This window comes from Littorina saxatilis, linkage group LG12, assembly GCF_037325665.1.
Source record: "Littorina saxatilis isolate snail1 linkage group LG12, US_GU_Lsax_2.0, whole genome shotgun sequence".
Lineage (NCBI taxonomy): Eukaryota > Metazoa > Mollusca > Gastropoda > Littorinimorpha > Littorinidae > Littorina > Littorina saxatilis.
The window spans coordinates 71,566,121-71,575,935 of record NC_090256.1 but is presented as its reverse complement, the minus strand read 5'-3'; the positions used below and the strand labels follow the sequence as shown (position 1 = coordinate 71,575,935).

Genomic DNA, 9,815 nt, shown 5'->3' with positions numbered 1-9,815 from the left:
TAGAGCATATTTTTAGTCATTTACGGGTAATGACTAAAGATTTTAGGCATTTCCAGTAATGACTGATCAAAACCGTCATTTCCGGAAATGACTAAAACTTTTAGTCATTACCCGTAATGACTGATTTCCCGTTTTGACTGTAACATATATATATAGATATAGATTAATGTCAAGAGTCTGCAAAGTTACGGAACACTCTCGAGTAAGTCATGCACCCTAAACTGAAGTCTTTTCAACTTTTGAACACACTTCCCGTATGTAAAAAGCTTTGAACACTTGTGTTTACCATTAGTGGAATGCATGAATGGAGACTATCAAGCTAGTTGGGAACTAAATCCAAAGTTCGAAACTATCGCTCTAGTGCGCAATGCATGGCACGATATTTTCAAATGTTCCGACCTAAGTTGGTGACTAACTTGCCCAAATTTGGTCCTCGTTTCGAACTATTGCAAAAACACAAATGGCGGCCGCCATGACAGTCTTTGATTTTGCTGTACAAAAAAATCAAATATTCGGCAGTCCGACGCATGAACCAAAGAATGATGTCGACAAAGAAGTTGAAACATTGATTGCGCTTTGGAGGGGGTTCAAATACAAGTCGTGAAGTGACCGGCACAGCTGATTTGGGACACGATCTACCTTGAGTCGGGAGATTTGCTATGAACATTGACTAAATTTCCACTTTTTACATCAGCGACTGTACAAATTTGGCTTGTACATCTTCCTGTCGCTGATTTTAATGGGTTTGGATCATCCAACAGGTAAGAGCAAGATTCATCCGTTGTGTGCGTGTAGTTTGTGTGTCCCACGGTGTGTGTGTTCGTTTGTGCGCCTCGGTGTGTGAGTGTGTGTCAGATTATATTGCAATAATACATTTGTTAGAAAGTGAGAGCAAGGGTAGATCTAGATCTATGGGCCAGGCAGTACTGTCTGAGTGTCTCCGAAACCGTGTTCAGTGTCATAAGAAAATAGGCCTACGAGCCATTGTGTAGTGGTGACGATGAAAGATACAGTTGTTGTTTTTCTGACAGTGACATTGACAATGAACGATCGTCAATGCATCAATGATTATGCACAGCAGCATCGGAACTTTCTTCGGAACTGTGCACTGTTGACTGAATTTCCCACGGTGGAGCAATGAACAGTAGACACTAAAACAAAGCTAATCTAATGCATTGAAGCATCGCTGTAGATCTATCTCATTCAACTAACAATATAATGCAGTGAATGGCAAATCTATCTCTGAATGAACTGTTGTGTATCCTTATTTGCTGTAAATGTCCTGGCTCACACTGCACTCCCAACATTAGAAGTATGTTTTCTAAGCTGAATGCATGTATAATTTGATATACATGTGTGTAAAGCCAAGAGTAACACTAACTGGCCCAAAACAATTTTTGTGTGTATATAAATGAAGAAAGAAACTGACTTCACTTGAATCACTGCCACTGAAAGTGTGTCTATTGTGTATTTTTAGAAGGGTTATTCTACAATGACTTATTTTTCTGTTTAAATACTTGATATTTACTCTGCATGAGCAGAGTCAGAGGTAAATGCTGCTGTATAAACTATGATTGTGAAAGAGGGAATAAAAGAATCAATGAGCGAGTGGTTTAATTATAATACAGTTATTATTTATTGTTAATTAATTATTTTATGGTGTGTTTTTTCAGGCCTCCTAAGAAACCAGAGATGATGTGTGATGAAGTGTTCATACAGCTCTTGCATTCAGATATATATCATGGATTCTGGAGAGGATTCAGACTGAGTGGACATGCTGCTTTACAGACTACCATGAAGAGTAAGTCACACATTTCTGTACCACTACCAAGTACCTGCTTGTGCCTATTAAATTGTTATTGTAAAATTGATTTATGATATGTAAATTGGCACTGGTGATAGTAGTTTGAAGCTGTGTAGATGTTTTTGGCAGACTTTTGTACGTTGTGTTGTAAAGAGATCTGCGTTTCACATTAGATGCACTTACAATCTAGATAGATACATTCAGCTATGTCAACACTTGTTACATCTGAATCTGAGAGTAGTGGCAGGAGATGCAAGTTTATTGACACAAAAACATTACGGCTTTGTATAAAATAAATTCTTACATCTGTATGTATCCTTGCATAGTACAATTTGTACTATTTATACAAAATGGTACATAAAGCTTGGTTTTAGTTCTCTTTCTCTTCTCAAATCCTTTGCCACTATTCTTAAAGTAAATTACACAGTGTGAATGAACTAATGCAGCACAGGAAAGTAAAACAAAATTGCAAGATAAAATGAAATCATTACTAATTTACTGGAATTATTTTAAAGGCACATACAGTTATTCTTCCCTTGGCTCACCATCCTAGATCTTGCCAGGCTTTTACATGGAATAAGAATGAATCTGTTCACTCGGATACTTCTACATTCAACACCCTGGCTTCTTCCTGCTCAGAGTTAGATTTTGTTGTGGAAACCACTCTCAGATTAACAAAAATGTTACTTCTTTACTTCTGCGAGTGACTTTTGAGAAATTCGTTCATAAACAAAATTCAACTATGCACATAAAGCAGTCACTGACTGTCAGGATGTCAATATTGTATGTGTCTGGGTGAAGTTATGTTCCTATCCCATGTACAACTCTGGCCAGATCTGAAATGGCCAAAATCAATGGGATCAACACACATCCCCAGAATCTTCATCACTGGAAAATGTGGTGGGTTGAATGTATTTTAATAACAAGAAGGGCAAAGCCCATACGACTCACATGCTTGACCTCGACCTTTAGGGTAACTAAACCTAGCAATGACATCATACACTAAGAACTGCTTTACACATTTTTCCTACCAAAATACATGTGACCTTGACCCAAGGTCAAGGTCATCCAAGGTCATGCAACACAAAGCTGTTAATTCAAGACATAGGAAGTACAATGGTGCTTATTGGCTCTTTCTACCATGAGATATGGTCACTTTTAGTGGTTCACTACCTTATTTTGGTCACATTTCATAAGGGTCAAAGTGACCTTGACCTTGATCATATGTGACCAAATGTGTCTCATGATGAAAGCATAACATGTGCCCCACATAATTTTTGAGTCACTTGAGAAAAAGTGACTCTATGTAATCGGTCAGTGTTAGTCTGTCCGGCCGGCCGTCCGGCCGTCCGGCCGGCCGTCCGTAGACACCACCTTAACGTTGGACTTTTCTCGGAAACTATCAAAGCGATCGGGCTCATATTTTGTTTAGTCGTGACCTCCAATGACCTCTACACTTTAACGATGTTTTCGTTGACCTTTGACCTTTTTCAAGGTCACAGGTCAGCGTCAAAGGAAAAATTAGACATTTTATATCTTTGACAAAGTTCATCGGATGTGATTGAAACTTTGTAGGATTATTCTTTACATCAACGTATTTACATCTGTAGCCTTTTACGAACGTTATCAGAAAAACAAGGGAGATAACTAGCCTTTTCTGTTCGGCAACACACAACTTAACGTTGGGCTTTTCTCGGAAACTATAAAAGTGACCGGGCTCAAATTTTATGTGAACGTGACTCATTGTGTTGTGAATAGCAATTTCTTCCTGTCCATCTGATGCCTCATATAATATTCAGAACTGCGAAAGTGACTCGATCGAGCGTTTGCTCTTCTTGTTAAGTTTGAAACAGTTATCTTCCATAGTTCAGGGTCAAGGTCACTTCAAAATATGTATACAATCCAACTTTGAAGAGCTCCTGTGACCTTGACCTTGAAGCAAGGTAAACCAAACTGGTATCAAAAGATGGGGCTTACTTTGCCCTATATATCATATATGGGTGGTTTTCAAAAAAGTAAGAATTTTCTTGTCCCTGTACTTTCATAAAATCTTACCAATAAACGTATCAGTATTTCTCGATGCAAATTGTTTTATCGTAAAGAGCAACCATTGTACAAGAAGTGGGGTCTAACTTTTTTTTATCAAATATTGCTTTTGATTATTACTATTGTCCATACAATATCGAGTGGGTGGCTAAAAATAGCTGTCCCACGTAAAACATGGTAAACTTGAACTGTCCATAAAATTCTTGAAAAAAAATTCAGGCTGTCCAGAAAAATTATTTTTAAGGTTATTTATCCATGAACTTTACATTTCAAATTCTATTTACCCCTTTCTGCCAACAGAATGAAAGAAAAAATAAACTGAAGATGAAAAAATCATTGTCCCACGGTTTCATGTCAGTGGTGTTACCATCACACAAGTTTGGTGGAAAACATTGGTTTCCCCCCTTGCTATCCATCTTTATATTCGCTGAGAGTTCCTTCCCTTTACCCTCCATAACTTGAATGCAGAGAAAGCCGGCACTGTGAGCTGTGGACCATTTACAAGCCTTTGGAAGCGAAGCAGGTAAGGGTATGTTTGTAAATATTGTCAGTGGTGTTACTAGGTGCAGTTGCAATAAAACACACTCAGGGGAGAAACTGATAGCTCAGTTAGTGGTATTAGTAAACCACTTCCACATGGTGCAAGAACTTTGGATCACGCATGCTTGGGGGAGCAGTCATTATTTTTTAAACTGCATTTTGTCAGTGGTGTTACCGTCAGTGGTGTTACCATGCTGTAGGGTAACACCACTGACAGAATGGTAACACCACTGACATTCGAAGGTCTTTTTGGTGTATTTCACACAGCAGAGACGGGCAACGTTAATTGAAAAGACTACTGGAATGCATACATGGGAAAGAGGATGCTAGGGACTGGGCAGGATGCTTAAAGAAGTAGTTGCTGGTACTTTATGTAGCGTGGAGCTATACATTGCAAGTTATATATCATGTTATATCAATTGTAGCATGCATTATAACAAACACATGCTAAGTATGTACACTTTTGTCCTAGGAGCTGGCGTATATACCGCAGTCATGAAGATAACTAAAGCCGGGGTGTACATGGGCATTTGGCAAGTGTGTGCAGTGTCCAGCATTTTGAAAAGTCCAGTTTTTTCAGTCCACCCTCAAACTGGCAATCCGATTGTCCGGTTTGATCTTCATAGACTGATTCTACCACGACTTCACAGCGCCTTGAAAGTCACTCCTGGATGTCAGCATGATGACCAAGGTATCTCAGCCACACCCAACAATCCACTCGTGATTATGTGGACGACAACAAGACAGGACATGACCAAAGAACACTGGATAGCAAACCATTTTGTGGTTGCAGTCCCAGAAACAACAGACTCTGTTGGGAAGCAATCAGCCAGACCAATGTCGGATCAGATGTTTGATGTCCCACCCCCAGGAGAGTGTAAGGGCCTCTGGGTTCTGGTCCAGTATGAGCGAAAGCCGTATCCTGGGGTGGTTGTGGAGGTTGATGGTGAAGAGGTCTATGTGGACTGTATGAATGCGGTGGGCAAGGGATTTACTAACACTTTCTTCTGGCCCAAAACATACCAAGATCTCTGTTGGTATGACCATGACAAAATTCTGGCCGTCATCCCACAGCCTGTTCGTACTAGCAATGCAGCAGACCAGTTTTCAGTTGATGAGGCAATATGGAGAGCGGTGGTGGGAAAGTTGAAGGCTTGAAGCATATGATTTTCTGCAAGGGTATTGTCAACTTGACGAGGTTCTGGTATTAAATGCACCGCAAGACATTGTTCATTTTTCTACTACCAAGCCTTTTTTATTACTGCCATGCATTCTGTCAAGAAACGCTGCCTGAAGAGTGCAGGTGCACATATTACTGTAACTTTCTTTTGTGCCCAGGAAAGAAATGAAATGAGATGGATGCAAGCATATCTCATTTGTATTACTGCCTGTTACTTTTTTCTTTATTGTCATGTTGTATTTGCTTGCATTTTTCCCCCTAAGTTTTCTGTTTGTGCTTGTAATCTGTTTGGAACAATTATTTGAGCTGTCGCATTAACCATGTGCATTTGCAATGTGCTACATTTATGTTCAAGTTGTGAAAATGGCATAACGATGATGTCAGTATGCCATTAGTGTTACCAGTTGTCAGCGGTGTTACCAACTGTCAGTGGTGTTACTAATGTCAAGTTTTGTTACCTTTTTGGAATAAGTTTGTGACATTTATGCATAAAACCTGTTCAAAACAATGTCAGTGTTCAGTTTTAACATGAGCATTACTGATAAATTGTGTTGTTCTTGAAATCTCATTACAAATTCTTTAATGAATGGTGTTTATGTCATTGGTGTTACCAAAAGTAATTTGTTTCACTGTTGCCTACAATGAATGTACCTCTGAATAGTTAAAGTTATGATAATTTCACTTTATCAGAAGTCTCTTTTGGGTTTCAAATTCATAATGAATGTTCATGGTGACAAGTATCTTATTTCCAATTTATAATAAATTCAATTTTTTTATGATGATTGTCAGTGGTGTTACCGACTGTCAGTGGTGTTACCGCTATGTCAGTGGTGTTACCATGCTATTTTTTAATTTTTGTCCATAATTCCTTGGACATTTTAATCAGTACAATGCTTTGTGTTTATGCCTTTAAGTCCAAAGCATACACAAAAAAATAATCGTAAAAATTTTATCACCCCTTCATCTGCTCCGTGTGAAAGACAATGATAAAAAAACAGTAAATCAGAGCGAAAGGCACATTTATGCTCTGAAACCTGATATTTCAGTGCAGCGATACATGTTCAATCATGATCAATTGGGAGATCATCTTTAGGCTCTTCAATCCATATGCAAATCAGTATGATATCGCCTTATTTTGTTTGATAAAAAAAAATTCAAAACATGGTAACACCACTGACATTTTTTCCTTGTTTATTTTCATTAATTATTTTTTTCTTCTCCACTGTTTTAGACAAAGAGTGCCCATTTTGTGTTTTGAATACTTTAATGTTTCCTTAATCATTCTAACTCACAAGAAAGTTGATTTGATTAAAGTCATTTTGAAAAATTCATCTGTCTGAAAATTCTTACTATTTTGAAAAGCGCCCATATAGGTGAGGTATTCAATCTCAAAAACTTCAGAGAAAATGGGAAAAATGTGAAAAATAGCTGTTTTTTAGACAACATTTATGGCCCCTGCGACCTTGACCTTGAAGCAAGGTCAAGATGCTATGTATGTTTTTTGGGGCCTTGTCATCATACACCATCTTGCCAAATTTGGTACTGATAGACTGAATAGTGTCCAAGAAATATCCAACGTTAAAGTTTTCCGGACGGACGGACGGACGGACGGACGGACGGACGGACGACTCGGGTGAGTACATAGACTCACTTTTGCTTCGCATGTGAGTCAAAAAGGCTGAAAGGCGAGTGCTTTGGATCCTGAAAGTTCTGTTTTGGACTGAAATCGAGACACATTTCCCAATGAAACTGTATGGCGTTGATGCTGAAGAGCGAAAGTGTGTGGGTTGAGGGCACACTTGTTTTTGACTAAAATCGAGAAACATTTCTGCCGAGCACAAAGTTCATACACGCACAGATTTTTTTAATAGTTTAGATTACAATATCACACACACCATCCCCGATCCCAATGGTCATGTGAAGAGCAAGTGCTTCCTCAACCCCCCCCCCCCCCCCCCCCACACACACACACACTGCTCAACACGTACACACCTTCTCCCCCCCAACACACACCCTCCCCTCGCTAACCAAAACCCATCCCCGTGAATACTGAAGGTGCTCAGTTATATGTTTTCTTTATTTTTCAGGAAGGACCGCTACATTAAGGGAAGGCTGTTTGCACCTTGGTTCCTGGGTTCGCTGGGGACGATGATCAAATTCAGAGTACCATCACAATTCTGTGCTTTTCCATCTGATTCGGCTGAGAATGCTTGCAGAGGTTTCTACACTACCCGTCATAAAAAGTAGGCAGATGCGTTTGAGGGCAGATCTTACTGATGAGGCTGTTGATTGAAAAACCAAGTATATGACTGAAAAGGCCATTAATTTCCCTACTTTATTCAGAAACAAAATTGGGTTTTCATGACGTAGTGTCTATGCAGTGAAACCTGCAACACAGACACCCCCCCCCTCCCACAAATCAAATTCACAAAATCAAGCTTCCCGTGTTAAAATCAACAACACAAATCAGAACAACTAAACCGAAACATGTTTTGCATGTCATTAGACAGAACAATCAAATCTTTATCCAAAACAGTCCGTTTTGTTCACATATATCTTGTCTAACATGAACGCTATGGCATGCTGAGCGTGTAGTTGTCAATCCTCTCAGTTTTTGAAGTCGTTTTAGCGGGTAATGAGACCAAAAATGGTACATTTCAGAACTCCTCAACGCATTGTCTTAAAACTGTCAGTGATTTGTGCTAACACACGTCGTTAAGTACAAAAATGAGACCAAAAAATGGTACATTTCAGTAACTCCTCAACGCATTGTCTTAAAACTTGTCAGTGATTTGGGCTAACACATGTCGTTAAGTACACACGGAATCTCAAGTCATGTGAGATATTAGTTCTGCTGTTGCGCGACATGCCAGAACGAATTTTAAAAATAAAAATGTACCCTGTCCAATGAACTGAATTTGTAAAAAAAAATTAGCATGCATTAAGAAAAATGAAAGCTTCAATTTACCTTTAATTTCATACATTTTCAACTATGACTGTTCACAGCGCACTTGTACGCACACACACATTCTTGGAAAATGCTCTTTCAAGAGCCATGATCAGTTAAGCGTGTCAGCCGTGAGCTTTTCTAGGCGTAGGCCTACATTTGCGCTCAGCGCTCTGAATGAGGCAAAATATTAATGTTCGCGTTGAAATCCTCATACCGCCAATGTCTGATAAAATATGTACATGAAATTTAATTGTGTGGCGCATCTGTTATTGTTCTTGAAGATAACAACAAATTAATTGTTTTTCAATGAGTCAGCGAAGACCTACCATCAATTTAAGAACTCTTTCTGGCATGTCAATTAACAGCAGACTAATGTCTCAAATGACTTTAAAATCCGTATGAACTTTCCCACATGTGTTACTACTGTTAGCACAAATCACCGCAACGTTGAAGGCAATGCGTTGAGGAGTTACGAAAACGTACCGGTTTTTGTCTCATTACCCACTAAAACTGCCTTTTACAGCTTCTCAGAGGAATGACACCTACACAAATCAACATGCCTTAATGTCAGTGTTAGACCAAATATGTGAACAAAACTGACTGATTGGGATGCAGATTTGATTGATTTTTCTATTGACTTGCAGAAGATGTTTTGTTTTGGCAGTTCTGATTTTGTGTCAATTTTAACGCGGGAACATTGATTTTGCGAATTTGATTTTGCAGGGTGTCTGTGTTGTATGTTCCGCTGTATAAACACTATGTCATATAAACCCAATCTGCTTTCTGAATAGGTTTGGGGAATGAATGGCTTTTTTCAGTCATATACAGGATAAACAAAAAAAAATGTAACACTAAAACAATGCTAATAACTTCTACATCTGTTGACCGAATCACTTTATTTTTAAGGTACATAAACCGCAGCCAGTGCATGACCCTTCCACAAAGTGGACATTTTGTAGATCAAATGTAACTGGTCAAATGGTCTGACTTTTGTGCTCTATTTCAAAAAATAAATTCCAAATTCGGCGGTCGATTCACTAAAACGAAGTTTGACCATGAACGGTATCAATACTTACTTAATTTAAACCCTCCAGACTTTTAGCTTTTATATTATCTGAATGTCTGAGTATACACCCCCTAGATCATCGGTGACCTGAAGAAAGCAGTTATATACTCATAGACAGACGCGTGTGAAGCATGTTTAAATGTGGAGTACGCTCATTTAAAAAAAAAATACACCAAGTTTGTTTGAGAATACTCCAAGTCCAAAACAGGGATTCCCAGGTCTGAATGTT

At 38.8% G+C, this 9,815-nt stretch overlaps 1 long non-coding RNA gene across 1 annotated transcript; it reads left to right on the top strand.

Annotated features, from left to right (window-relative positions):
* Nucleotides 1-421: 421 nt before the first annotated feature.
* Nucleotides 422-9,111, top strand: LOC138982716 (uncharacterized). The gene is made up of 3 exons (XR_011460945.1): nt 422-761; nt 1,674-1,801; nt 7,658-9,111. It is a non-coding gene; the product is annotated as an uncharacterized lncRNA (long non-coding RNA).
* Nucleotides 9,112-9,815: the final 704 nt, after the last annotated feature.